Source organism: Gossypium hirsutum, chromosome A11 (genome assembly GCF_007990345.1).
Source record: "Gossypium hirsutum isolate 1008001.06 chromosome A11, Gossypium_hirsutum_v2.1, whole genome shotgun sequence".
NCBI lineage: Eukaryota > Viridiplantae > Streptophyta > Magnoliopsida > Malvales > Malvaceae > Gossypium > Gossypium hirsutum.
This window is the reverse complement of record NC_053434.1, coordinates 119,283,898-119,296,558: the sequence shown is the minus strand read 5'-3', so window position 1 is coordinate 119,296,558 and position 12,661 is coordinate 119,283,898. Positions and strand designations below refer to the sequence as shown.

The following is a 12,661-nucleotide window of genomic DNA, read 5'->3' as shown; positions in this document are numbered from 1 at the left end:
CTTGAATACAAAGAAAAATATTTTGATTCTTTTCTTGCATGAAACTTCAATCTAACGATCATCTAGACTCAATCTTAGATGAATACCATCTCTTTCAAGAATCGTCAAGACTTGGTCTTAAAAATAGGTGTAGAAAGTTATTTTGTTGACTTTGCTTGAGGATTGATCAATAGGTCTTTGAGACTTGCTATTAAATTAACAAGAGTCACTTAAAAAGTTATTGAGACCTGATCTTGAGGAACAAGTTTGACCTCCTTTGAATTGACGGGATAGGATTAGAGTGACTTTTAATCTAATGACCTTTAAGACTTGATCTTAAATAGTTAAGTTTACTCCCATAGTCTTTTATGCTTGATCTTGAAGAACATATTTGATCAAGAACATGATTGAAGAGACCTTTGTTGCAAGGGTCTTTGAAACTTTATCTTGGATTTCTTGCAAGAGCATGATTGAAGGTTTTGCCTCTTTATTTTGGCAAATTAAGATCAAATGGTGTATTTTGAGGATTTTTCAAAGCTATATTGTAAAGTCAAAAAATTTTAAGTTATTCTATTTCCACATAGATTTCCTCTTTGTCTATTAATTTCATTATAGGTTTTGGTCATATTTTTTTTTTACACAATGCCTAGAACTATCCCTAACCCTTTCTCAACCCATAAATAGGAGGATAATGTGTTTCAACACACTCGAACCCATGTCCTACTATATTAACAATAATAAACATGCCAATCCAGTTAAGACTCAATCCGCTCAAGTTACCTCTTTTTTAACATTCTACCAAAAGCAATGTTGCTTTTATCTTGTTTTTACATCAAAATCATAAACAAATGAATTTCATTGATATTAACTATATATAACATAACGAACATTATCCCAATGATAATCAAACCTTCGTATATTCAACTCTAAACTTTATAATAATTAGACTAAACCCTAAACTAACTTTGTTCTAAGAAATTATAAATTTTAGGGTTTCTTAAAAAATAAATAATAAAAAAGAAGAAATTAACGAGAAAGAAAATGACTTAAATCATAGTTTAGTGCTGAATGCCGTTAGCATAGTTTTGGGAAGTCAATTATCTTTGTGTCCCACCATTTTATTCTCTTGTCTAACTAGTTTCTCCCATCACACATTGTTTTTTTTCCCCTTTCATTGCTTGATGGGCCAACCCTTGTTTTGTTGCATGCAGTTATAACTTTAGATATCATAAAAGATTGATTATGTTGATTGATTTCGGGTTTTAACATTTTTAATTTATTTTAGGTTTGATTAATTTTGAGTTAGGGTTAATTTTAGATTCAGATTATTTTGGAGGTTTTTTGTTTTCATTTGGGTTTGACACTTTAGTTAAAATAATTTCAGGTTATTTGTAAAGACAAAACCAGAGATTGTATTGACGGTTGAGATAAAATCATAAATATTTAAGGAGGTAAAGTATTAAATTATTAATTTAGGAGGGTTGAAATTGTAATTTTTTGTTTAACCAAGGGGTTAAAAGGACATAAATTAAATTATTAGTTTTTGAAACGGCTAAAAGTACAGTTTTTCCATTTAATCCTAATTTGAGTCAATACTGATTTAGGTTATTTTCGAACAACCTCGTATGGTCAAATCATATTGATCGGATTAAAACTCGAATTAACCATTTCAATTTTAGATCAAAATTTACATATATAGTAGGAGCAAAGGATGGGGTAGGTAAGGGCCCTAACCTTATATAAAATGAAAATTTATTGCTCTAGTCCCAAAATTTATAAAATCTTAAGTTTATATACAATAAAATCTTAATTTCATCCAAAAATATTAAAATCCTTATTTAATTCTTTTGAAAATCATAAAAATATAAATAAATATAAAAATAAAAATATATTTTAAATCTCATAAAAATATATAACTTAATCTTAATCCTCCTACCTTACATCCAAGTATGATATAATAATATGCTACAATATATTTAAACACGATTAACACAACAAGCCTAACAGAATATTGTATATTCATGACATAATTAGTAATTTATATTTTTATATGATTGAAATTATAGAAGGAAAGACAAAATTATATTAGTAATAGTTTTGCACATGGTGTGGGTTCTAGTCCTTGATGAAAACAAGACTAATGTGACAGCATTGTCATTATCGTGAAAGTGGGTTAGTTATTTCATCAATTTTTTTTTATATTATTTCTTTGTTTAGCAGTCGATAAAATCAGAAGCAAAAAAAAAAAACCCTAATAAAGCTTAGCAAATATTCCAAAAATTGAGCATAAATAATTTGTAATCCAAAGCTACAATCAAACAAAATTTAATAACGAAATTATAGACATAACCGACCTCTATTTTATCAAATTAATATATATTTTCAATTTAATCCTCTAGATTCTTAGAGAATTTCACCTAACCAACCTAAAACAATAAGATATTCAATTTTTATCCAAAGAGTAGTCCTTATCATGGTAGTTATTTGTTGAAAATATATATTCATACTATTTGCATATGTTGTTGACGATATGAGTTCGAATTTTGTCATCTTTCATTTTTCTCCCTTGATATTTTATTTATCAAGAAAGAAAATTACATATACTTTTAAGGGATAGTTCAATTAGAAATGTTCATGAGTTAGCTTGGGACGGGATTGAATCGAGCTTATTTATAGTATTAGTATACTTCATACGTGCCAAAGACAACCTAACCTAAAATATCCAAAATTTACTTAAACCGCCCATATATTTAAATGAACTAAAACCCATATTATTATTTACAACTATTTTTTATTTAATATTGAATAATTTAATTTATTTTTCATTTTATTAAAAATTTAACTACAAACAACATAACATATTTTTTAATATTAAAACATCATAATATTATTACTTATCATATAACTTTTATAATTTATAAAGGTAAAATTGTATAATGTATTAAATAACTATATAACAAATCGGGTCAAATTCAAATTTTAAATGTCAAAGCTTAAGTGTGATCCACATGTTAAATAAGTCTAATTCTTTTTCCCATAGTTCATTTATATATATATAATATTTTTGTTCAAACCCTTGTAAATATTAAACAAAATTTCTTCGAAAAATAAAATTCTATATAAAAATTAAAATCAAACAACATCAACAGTTTTATCTTATCATGAAATTTAGAAAATCAATTTAATTGGTGGTCCCTTTTAAATCATGCTATGAATATGATGCAATACCCAAATTTGATTAGTCTTTTTTTGTGAGATTTACTTTTATTTTATTTTTATTAAAAAAGATATTGTCGGAAAATTTATAATTAGCCAACAGTAAAATCATTTTTTCCCTTTATGATTTTGACTTGATTCGTTATTTTGCCTGGTTCATGTATCTTTTCTTCATCTTATTATCAATTGTCGGTAAAGTTATTAATTATTTCATTTTGATTTTAAGATGTTGAGTATAATTACGATGAATTATATGAATGGTTACTTTATTTCTATTTTGATCATCTAATTTTTAAAATTTTCAATTTAAGTATTAACGTTTGAATTTGTTTCTATTTTAGTCATCCGTCGTTAAATTGATTATGGAAAGCTTTTGTTAATATAATAATACATTTAGTCCTCAATACTTACATATTTTATTGATTTGATCATTAATGCTAAATAATTCAATAAATCTAACACTTCACATTTACAGATTCTATCAATTTGATTCTCAAACTTCCTAATCAAAGTTTTCATATTTTAAAACAGAAACATTCCGCATCTATAAATTTGTAAAACTAAAAAAAAAAAAATCTCTCAACTAACAAGCAGCTTTCCAAGCCAATTCTTGATACCAACGAGTTTATCATAAAACTTTATTTCATTTTTTCATTAGTTTTCTTATAAATTATAGCCTTTTGATTGATAAAAATTTGGCTAAAGAAAGTGGAAAAGCCTTTTAAAAAAATACTTTAGATTTACTCTTGTTGTTAACGGTATGATATTACCTTCAAGGTATATAGAAATAGTTCTCGAAGTTGATCCTTGAAATTGGAAATTAAATCCAAAATTAAAAAATATGACTTTGAAAAAATACAATTGTTCAATCAATAATTATATAAGAAAAATTATGAACATTTCATAAGAAAAAAATGTTAAAGAATTAATTGAATTTCCTTTTATCACATTAATAATGATTTTTTTAAAATTTTATAATCTGATTAAGATATTATTATGTGTTGCACTTATTTTTAATCGTGTTTTTAATTTTTAAATTCACTATAAACAATACGTGTCACTAATAATTTAATTTAGTGTGAAATCATTTATCAAATTAATTTAAAAAATAATGCTAGTCTGAGTGAATATTTATTTTTGGCACATAAAATTATGTATTATATTTTTAAATTTTGTATTTCTATTATTTTTAATGGTGTTTAGTTAATTTCTAACACTAACTTCTTAAAAATATAAACAAAATGGTTATGTACTGAATTAGGTAATTTCAACCATAAATAAAACAATTAATATATGTGGAATGTCTTTGTTTTAAAACTTGAAAGCTTTGGTTAGGAAGTTTGAGGATCAAATTGATAGCATTTGTAAAGATGAAGGGTTAATTTTATTGAATTATTTAGAATTAGGATCCAATTGATAGAATAAGTAACTATTGAGGACCAAATGTGCTATTATATCAGTTAGAAAAAGACTTTCTGTTATCGATTTAACGGTGAGTAACCAAAACAGGAATGAATTCAAACATTAGTACCTAAATTAAAATTTTTTAAAATTAAATAACCAAAACAAGAATGTGAACATAATTAGATGACTATTTAAACAAAATTAATCTTAAAATAATAAAATAAAAAATGAACGTGTGATTATAAAAAAAATATTAAATATTTCTAAATAAATTAAATAGAAAAAAAAAACATTTTAGAGGTGGAACATTAACTGAAACAGAAGAATCCCAAAAGCACAATCTAAATTAGATTCGGATTAGGTAAATGAATGTTATCATTTTTCAAACGAGACTCACATGCAAAAACTTAAATAATTTTCAAATTTGTATAAAATATCAATCTCTTTTATATATATTGCATTTTATACAATTACAAATGTATTTTTTATTCCTGATAGTTAAGTCTATTATAATATATATATATATATATATAAAATATTAATCTCTTTTATATATATTGCATTTTATACAATTACAAATATATTTTTTATTCCCGAACTTGATAGTTAAGTCTATTATAATATATATATATATTAGGTCTACTTTGATATCTGAACTTGAGAATTGAATCCATTTTAGTTAATGAAGTTAAAAAATATTAAAGTTTGATGATGTGATTAGGGGAAATCAATTTTTGATTTTAAATAAAAGACTGACTCATTCAATTTTTTCAATTTCAGTTTAGTTGGGTAGGGCAGGTTGGTCGGGTTTAACTTCAGTTTAATCAATTAATTTGATTGGTTATAAGTTTTTGAATCTCAAAGCCGAACCAACCAAAAAAATTGACTTATTTTATATTGTTCTTAAATTATTTAACATGTATTTGTATTATATAATCAACCCATTAACCTTATGTCAATTAATAAATAAAAAATGACCGAACGAATCAATTAAACCGATTGCTCTCCCCTAAACATGATACCTAAAATTTTTTTGTCAACAAATACTGGTTGATATTTATTAAACACTGCTCAAGGCAAAAAAACACTGAAACGTCACCCTCATTCAGCTACATGAAAGGACAGATAAATAAATAAAAACCAAAATAGCTGTAAAGAAATAATAGTTTTAGAACCTACCAAAACCAACAACAATAGAAACACCTTAAGCCAAAAAAAAAAGATCCAAATATAAGCCAAACAAACGATTCTCTTCTCCTATTGAAAGATCCTGAGATGAAGAAGAGGAGAGAACTAAGCTTTGAATCCATCGATGGAGAATCGGTGAATCATCACCATTTTCAAAGCCGAATTAAAGTGAACCATGAAACCTCTGACGATCCAGCATCGCCATCTCCTTCACAGCGACTGGTACTCCGTCTGTCCAGACACTGAAAATCTGTCTTCGCCGTCCTTCCATCGCCAGTGTGTGAGCCGTCCTATTCACCAGTCAGGGCACCAAAGTGTAAGTGACAGAATCAAAGCTTTCATTTAGAAGATTAATTTGATGTGTTATTGACCGTATAACAGATTTGTCTTTCTCCTTCTTGTGAATGCTCTTAATAACTGTTAAGGAATCCCCCTTAATATTCAAGCGCCGAAATCCCTTCTCAACTGCAAATAGAAGTGCCCTTTCACATACCCGTGCCTCTGCCAAGCAAGCGTCGCTCACATTCGAAAACAGATAAGTTTCTGCCCCAACTATTTCACCTTCCGAATCTCTGGCAATAACTACTGTAACAGCGAGTTGTAAATCATGCTGAAAAGCCGCATCAAAATTAAGCTTTAAAACTCCAACATCGGGGGGTTTCTAGACCACTCTATCCATAGATCTAAGAGAAGGACTAGAAATCTCTTGATTCAGGCTCAAATCACGACTATAACCTTGAATAAACCCTAACAATTCCATCAAGGATGGTTTAACCCCTTCATGAACAAGTTTATTTCTTCTAAACCAGAGACTCCATATAGAGATTACCAGTAATTGCTTCTGCTGATCACTCGCAATAGAAAATTCTGAATAAAACGATGCTTATAATTTGACAACTCACTGAAATCTTGCAGCTGAATTTGAAGTGTGGCCCAAACAGATTGTGGGAAGTCACAAGACCACAACAAATGACCAGAGTCCTCCATCTCAACTTTACACAAAGGGCAGACGACATCAACAAATAAAGACCTCTTTGCCAAATTACAGAAATGAGGCAACAAATCGTTAATAAGCCTCCATATGTGAATTTTAATTTTCACAAGAATGTTCAAATTCCATAGAGATTTGTAAAAACCCCTATAGTCAACACAGTTAGAGGATGTGTATGTATGATTCTGTAGTAACTCTGTAGATAGAGCCCGGTATCGACTTTTCACTGTATATTCCCCAGATCCTTCGTATTTCCAAACCAACATGTCATCTACATTAGCACCAGAAATAGGAATGGAAAGGATACGCTTTGCAGTGGTTTTATCAACCAAATTATGAATCAGCTCATTATCCCAGGTATTAGTCTCAATCTTGATTAACTGGTTTACAGTAGTCCAATTAGGCAAAATCTTCTGAACTACTATTCTATTGCTCTCTTTCCCAGGCAACCAAGAGTCATTCCATATGTTGATACGGTCACCACTACCAACTCGCCACACCAGCTCTTCCACCATCAGCTCTCGAGCACTGCAAATGCTTCTCCAGGTAAACGAAGGGTAAGACCCAATATTTGCTGATAATAAGTTTGAGGAAGGATAATACCTAGCTTTTAAAACTTTGGCTAAAAGACAATTTGGCTGCGATAAAATATGCCAAACCTGTTTTGCTAGCAGCGCCTTATTAAACAGAATTTTTTTTTAAAACCCATTCCCTCATCACATTTCGGCCTACATAAAAAGTCCTATGAACTCCAATGTATCCCCTTCGCGAGCTTGTTATTAGTCCACCAAAACTTGTTCATAATGCATTCAAGTTTACGACATAACTATTTCGGCATAAGAAAATACTGCATAACATAGAGCGGAATGGCTTGTAATACCGACTTAATAAAGACCTCCTTCCCCCCAATTGAAAGATAGCGCAAACTCCAGCCTTCTACTCTTTTTCTAAATCTGTCGACAAAATGGGAGAAAGCCCAAGTTTTGTTCTGACCCACCATCATTGGCAGACCTAAATACTTTTCTGGACTTGAGGCTACCCGAACGCCTAAAAGGCTAGTAATCTTCTCCATTGTAATGGAGTCCACATTAGCCCCAAAATAAATTAATGACTTGTCGAAATTCACACGTTGCCCTAAAATCATTTCATATTCTCGAATGACGTCCCGAACCACACGAGCTCCCTCACAAGAAGCGTCCCCAAAAGAATACAATCATCTGCAAAAAAACAAATAATTTATTGAAAAACCAACTGACGCACCCCTCATCAACCCTTTCTACTTTGCTTCCTGATAAGCGTAGAAAATCCCTCAGCACAGATGAGAAAAAGATAAGGACTAAGGGGGTCTCCTTGTCTTAGGCCTCTTGAAGGCAAAAACCACTCCCCATTAGCCCCATTAAGAGTCACCGAATATGAAACAGAACAAATGCACCTCATAATAAATACAACCCAATCGGCATGAAAACCCAGTTTAGTCATCATTCCTGCCAAGAAATCCCACTCAACCCGATCATACGTTTTACTCATATCGAGTTTAAGCGCAAAATTCCCTTTCTTGCCACTTTTCTTCATCTTAAGAGAATAGAGGACCTCATAAGAAATGAGCACATTATTAGAGATAAGCCTTCCTGGGATGAAAGCCCCTTGGGCCTCATCAATACAACATCCCAAAACATTACTCATTCAATTTACCAAGACTTTCGCGATAATTTTATAAATGACATTACAGAGACTTATGGGTTTGAATTGTGACAAATTTTTTGGCTTCTCAACCTTGGGAATCAGAACAATACGAGTTTTATTAATATCAACAATTTTAGTTTCTCCACTCAGAATAGAGAAACAATAAGAAGAAATGTCAGAGCCAATTATGTGCCAATACCTTTGAAAGAATAAAACGGGAAACCCATCAACCCCGGGAGCTTTCAAAGGTTCCATCATCTTGATTGCCAAACTAATATCCTCTTCGGTAAACTGTTTGAGAAGGGAATCATTCATTCTACCCGAGACTCTATTTTCCACAAGTCCAAAAACATGTTCGTCAGAACCTATCTCAGAAGCCGAGTACAAATCCTTAAAATAATCGGAAGCGAGACATAATAAATCCTCAGTCGAAGAAAACCTCCTTCTATTCCCATCATCTAACTCTGCAATTCGGTTAAGAAAATGGCGTTGAACAACAATTTTGTGGAAAAAACTAGTGTTTCGATCTCCATTTTTCAGCCAATTAACACGGGCTCGTTGCTCCCAAAATAATTCTTCCTTGTCAGCTTCCAGATTAAGTCCCCGTTGGACCTCTATTATTTCCCCTAGAATCTCATCATCAGGTTCTTGATTAAAGAGGAATTTCAGTCTATCTTCTAAATCCACTCGATTTTTCCTTTTCTCATTAATTCTGGATCTACTCCAACGCTGAACCAAAGAGCCTAATCTCTCAAGCTTATTTGGAACACTTCCTGACATATCATTCCACGAACTTCGAACCACATCTTCAAAGGAACTATCCAAACACCACTTAGCTTCAAATCGAAACACCTTATCAAAACTACACTGATCCTTCTAACTCTTTTTCATAGTATCCAAAAGAATAGGACAATGATCAAAAAATGAATGATTTAAATGTTCAATCTGATAACTAGGGAAGATATCAATCCAACTCAACGTAGCAAATCCGCGATCCAATCTCTCTTGTATGTTTGTGTTTGAAAACTTCCCTCGCTCCCAAGTAAACTACCTACCAACAAAGCCCAAGTCACTGAGATTGCAATCCTCCAACGTCGTTCGAAAGCCATTCATCTGACGCTCCGATCTAAGACGGCCACTTCTTTTCTCATAAGAGTTTATAATCTCGTTAAAATCCCCCAAGACAACCTATGGAGAGGACGGATCACTACCAAGTTGTCGAAGTAGTTCCCATGATGTACCTCTAAGCCAACCGTCTGAATTCCTATAGAAACCCGTTAATCGCCAGCCCTCCCCTCGTTCATTATCGTGAATGTCAACATCAATATGAAAAGAAGAAAAACTTCTGAGACTAACCAAAGAATTCCCTTTCCATCCCAAAGAGAGTCATCCTTTTGACCCCACCGCCCCAATATCAATCCCATTCTCAAACCCGTACTTTAATCTAACTAATTCCATCCGTTTAGAACTTAATTTTGTTTCCATAAGAAACAAAATTCGGGGATTAATGGCTCTCAACTTATTCTTGAGCCTGTGAAAAATTCGAGGCCTCCCCAAGCCACGAACGTTCCAACTTAGTATTTTCATTGTGATCGGCTGCTCTGTTCACCAGAGCTAGCCGTTAAATTGAGGGTGCCACTTTCCACATTAAAGCCTAAAGTAACATTCAAGCTTGTCACAAGCCTTTGCCGTTTCTTCCCTTCCACAGCTGTTAATGGGTCATTTTCCTCCTCCACAATCATTTCCATAAGCCCATTTTCCAACCCAGCAACAAACAAAATATCTTTGCCCAAACTACTCCCATTATTATTTCCTTTTATAGGAAATTTTTTATTGAATCCTAATGGAATCAAATTGGGATTTGACATCTTATCCCCGAAATTCCCTATGTTATGGCCAGAATCCATCTCCCAAATAATACTATTGCTGTGATTGGAACTTTCCATATTTTCAACTTGGCATTGTGATCCATCGGCTTCACACAACCACCTACTCACCACCGTATTCCGTCGTCGTGGCACCACACGAATAGATAAATCCCACCCGAAAATAATTTTTGAAGGATTAATTCTCAAATGGAATGGACAGTAGCTCTCCCCATGCCCCAACTTACCACAAATAAAGCAAAACAGGCTTAGCTTTTCATATTTAAATCGAGCATAAACAATTAAAGCTCCACCTATTTGAATCTTCTTTTTGCGCTTCAATGGCGCCGTGACATCCAGGCGAACACGGATACGCATATAATTTCTATTGCTTGAAGACGGAATGGAAGTATCATAATCAAGAAACTTCCCCAAAAAATCACCGAATTGCCTAGCCATTGGTTCAGACATTAGCCCTGCAGGTAATTCGTGAATTTGAATCCAGAACTCAGAGAAGATTAACAGCAATACTGACGGATTCTCTCCTTTTTGAATTCGTTGCAGTAGAAGCAGATGACTGTTAAAGAACCACAACGTGCCGGCCATCATTCTTTGGACATCAACCTCATTAAAGAATTGGAAAAGATAGCGTTTATTCCCGAGATCCGTTATACAAATCCTTCCAATGGGATGCCATAGATTTGCCATCGTGTTACGTAAAGCAGGAAAATTAACCATACTATCTGTTACATAACGCCCTACTAGACTGAACTGAAAACTTTCCTCGACAACCACGGCATCCTCTTGAAACGCCTCCTCCTCCTCATCCAATAAACTCAAGTTGGCTAACTCGTCTTTCGTAACTTATACCACAGAAAACACCAAGATAATAGCGAGGAGAACACAAAAACCAGGGTCAAAAGTTAAAAGAAAAAGCAGAAGAATAAAAAACAACCGTGTCAAAAGACAGACAGGAAAAACATGTCAAAAGACAGACAAGGTCAGGGTAAAGGTATGTTTTTGCTCTGTTAGGTAACATGATACCTAAAATTATGTCATGTTATTACTTAGAAATCTTGATAGAATCCAAGTCTGAGATACAAAATAGAAATAAATGCCAAAATCGAAATCCAAAACTTACATTAACCAAATAATAAAATTGATCAAACCAAACCAAATTGAATTAAAAAAATTGTGAAAAGCTTGTCTAGTTATAATCTCGTAACTCACCTACTTGTCAAATTCAAGTGTAGAAAAGGCAACCAACAAAATATCTTTACTAACCCAAAACCAAAAATGAAAAATAAAATTTGATCCAAGTTTTTAAGATTTGAAGAAAATTTAACTAACCCAACTTGAAAGGAAAAAAGAAATAGAAGTAGCCAAAAGAACAAAGAGATAATGGGATGGGTTGGGCAAATATTTGTGAAGTTTAGTTGTAGTTTTGTCCCTTCTTTGTCTCCAAATAACAACATCAAACAGCAGCAATTGTTGAAATTATTGAAAGGGAAGCCTATTGAGGTGTGTGTATATATATATATGTATGCTTCTTTATTTGACTTTATGTTATGCCCCTATTTAGATCTAATGCCTTGTGACGTAACATCAACTTACATCCCATTAAAATTTATACACTAGTTATTCTTTTAGATGTTACTTTTGATATATATTATTGGTGAAGTGTTTTAATCTTATAAGTAAGTTTTTTTTTTCTTATGTCATCACATGTTCCATTTTCTAATATTTATTTTTTATTACATTTTAAATAACATTTATTTTTGTTTGAAATAAATTTTAAAATTATATATAAATCGTAAATAAACGTATGAATTTTAATTTTATATAATTTTATATATGAGATTTTTGTTTGATTCAATTTTCACAAATTATTTATACAATCATTATTATAGAATTATTTTATATTTACCTATTGTAAATACAAATGATTATATTTATCTAATAGATAAATAAATTTATGTTTATTTCTTTAAAAGTGGACAGTTAAATTGAAATTAAGATTCATATATTAAATTTCGTACATTATTATTTTTTAAATTAAGAAAATGTAAAAATGTTTGTGGTGCGGTTTGTATGTTAGGTGGATTACCATATGTGATTCACTCTCAAAATTACAGACATCATCCTGATCACCATTTAAAAAATAGTAAAAAAATATCTCTAGAGATACTCATAGGTTAGACTAAATTATACAAAGTATCAATTTTGTAAATAGCTAATTTAAGTATGTTTAGACCTCTCCAAATATTTTTTTATTTTTAAAAAATATTTTTTATTTAATATATATATTATTATACTTGCACTCTTTAATTAAAAT

The 12,661-nt window shown here is 31.2% G+C and overlaps 1 long non-coding RNA gene across 4 annotated transcripts; it reads left to right on the top strand.

The window, feature by feature from the left end:
• Positions 1 to 5,748: 5,748 nt before the first annotated feature.
• On the top strand, positions 5,749 to 12,042 carry LOC107962886 (uncharacterized). Of its 4 annotated transcripts, none has more exons than XR_001701816.2 (5): positions 5,762 to 6,103; positions 6,169 to 7,135; positions 7,224 to 7,335; positions 10,687 to 10,808; positions 10,891 to 12,042. It is a non-coding gene; the product is annotated as an uncharacterized lncRNA (long non-coding RNA). The 4 variants fall into 4 exon arrangements; XR_001701815.2 differs by having other exon boundaries at positions 5,763 to 6,103; positions 6,213 to 7,135; positions 7,224 to 7,324; XR_005904595.1 differs by having other exon boundaries at positions 5,749 to 6,103; positions 7,224 to 10,808.
• The last annotated feature ends 619 nt before the right edge of the window (positions 12,043 to 12,661 follow it).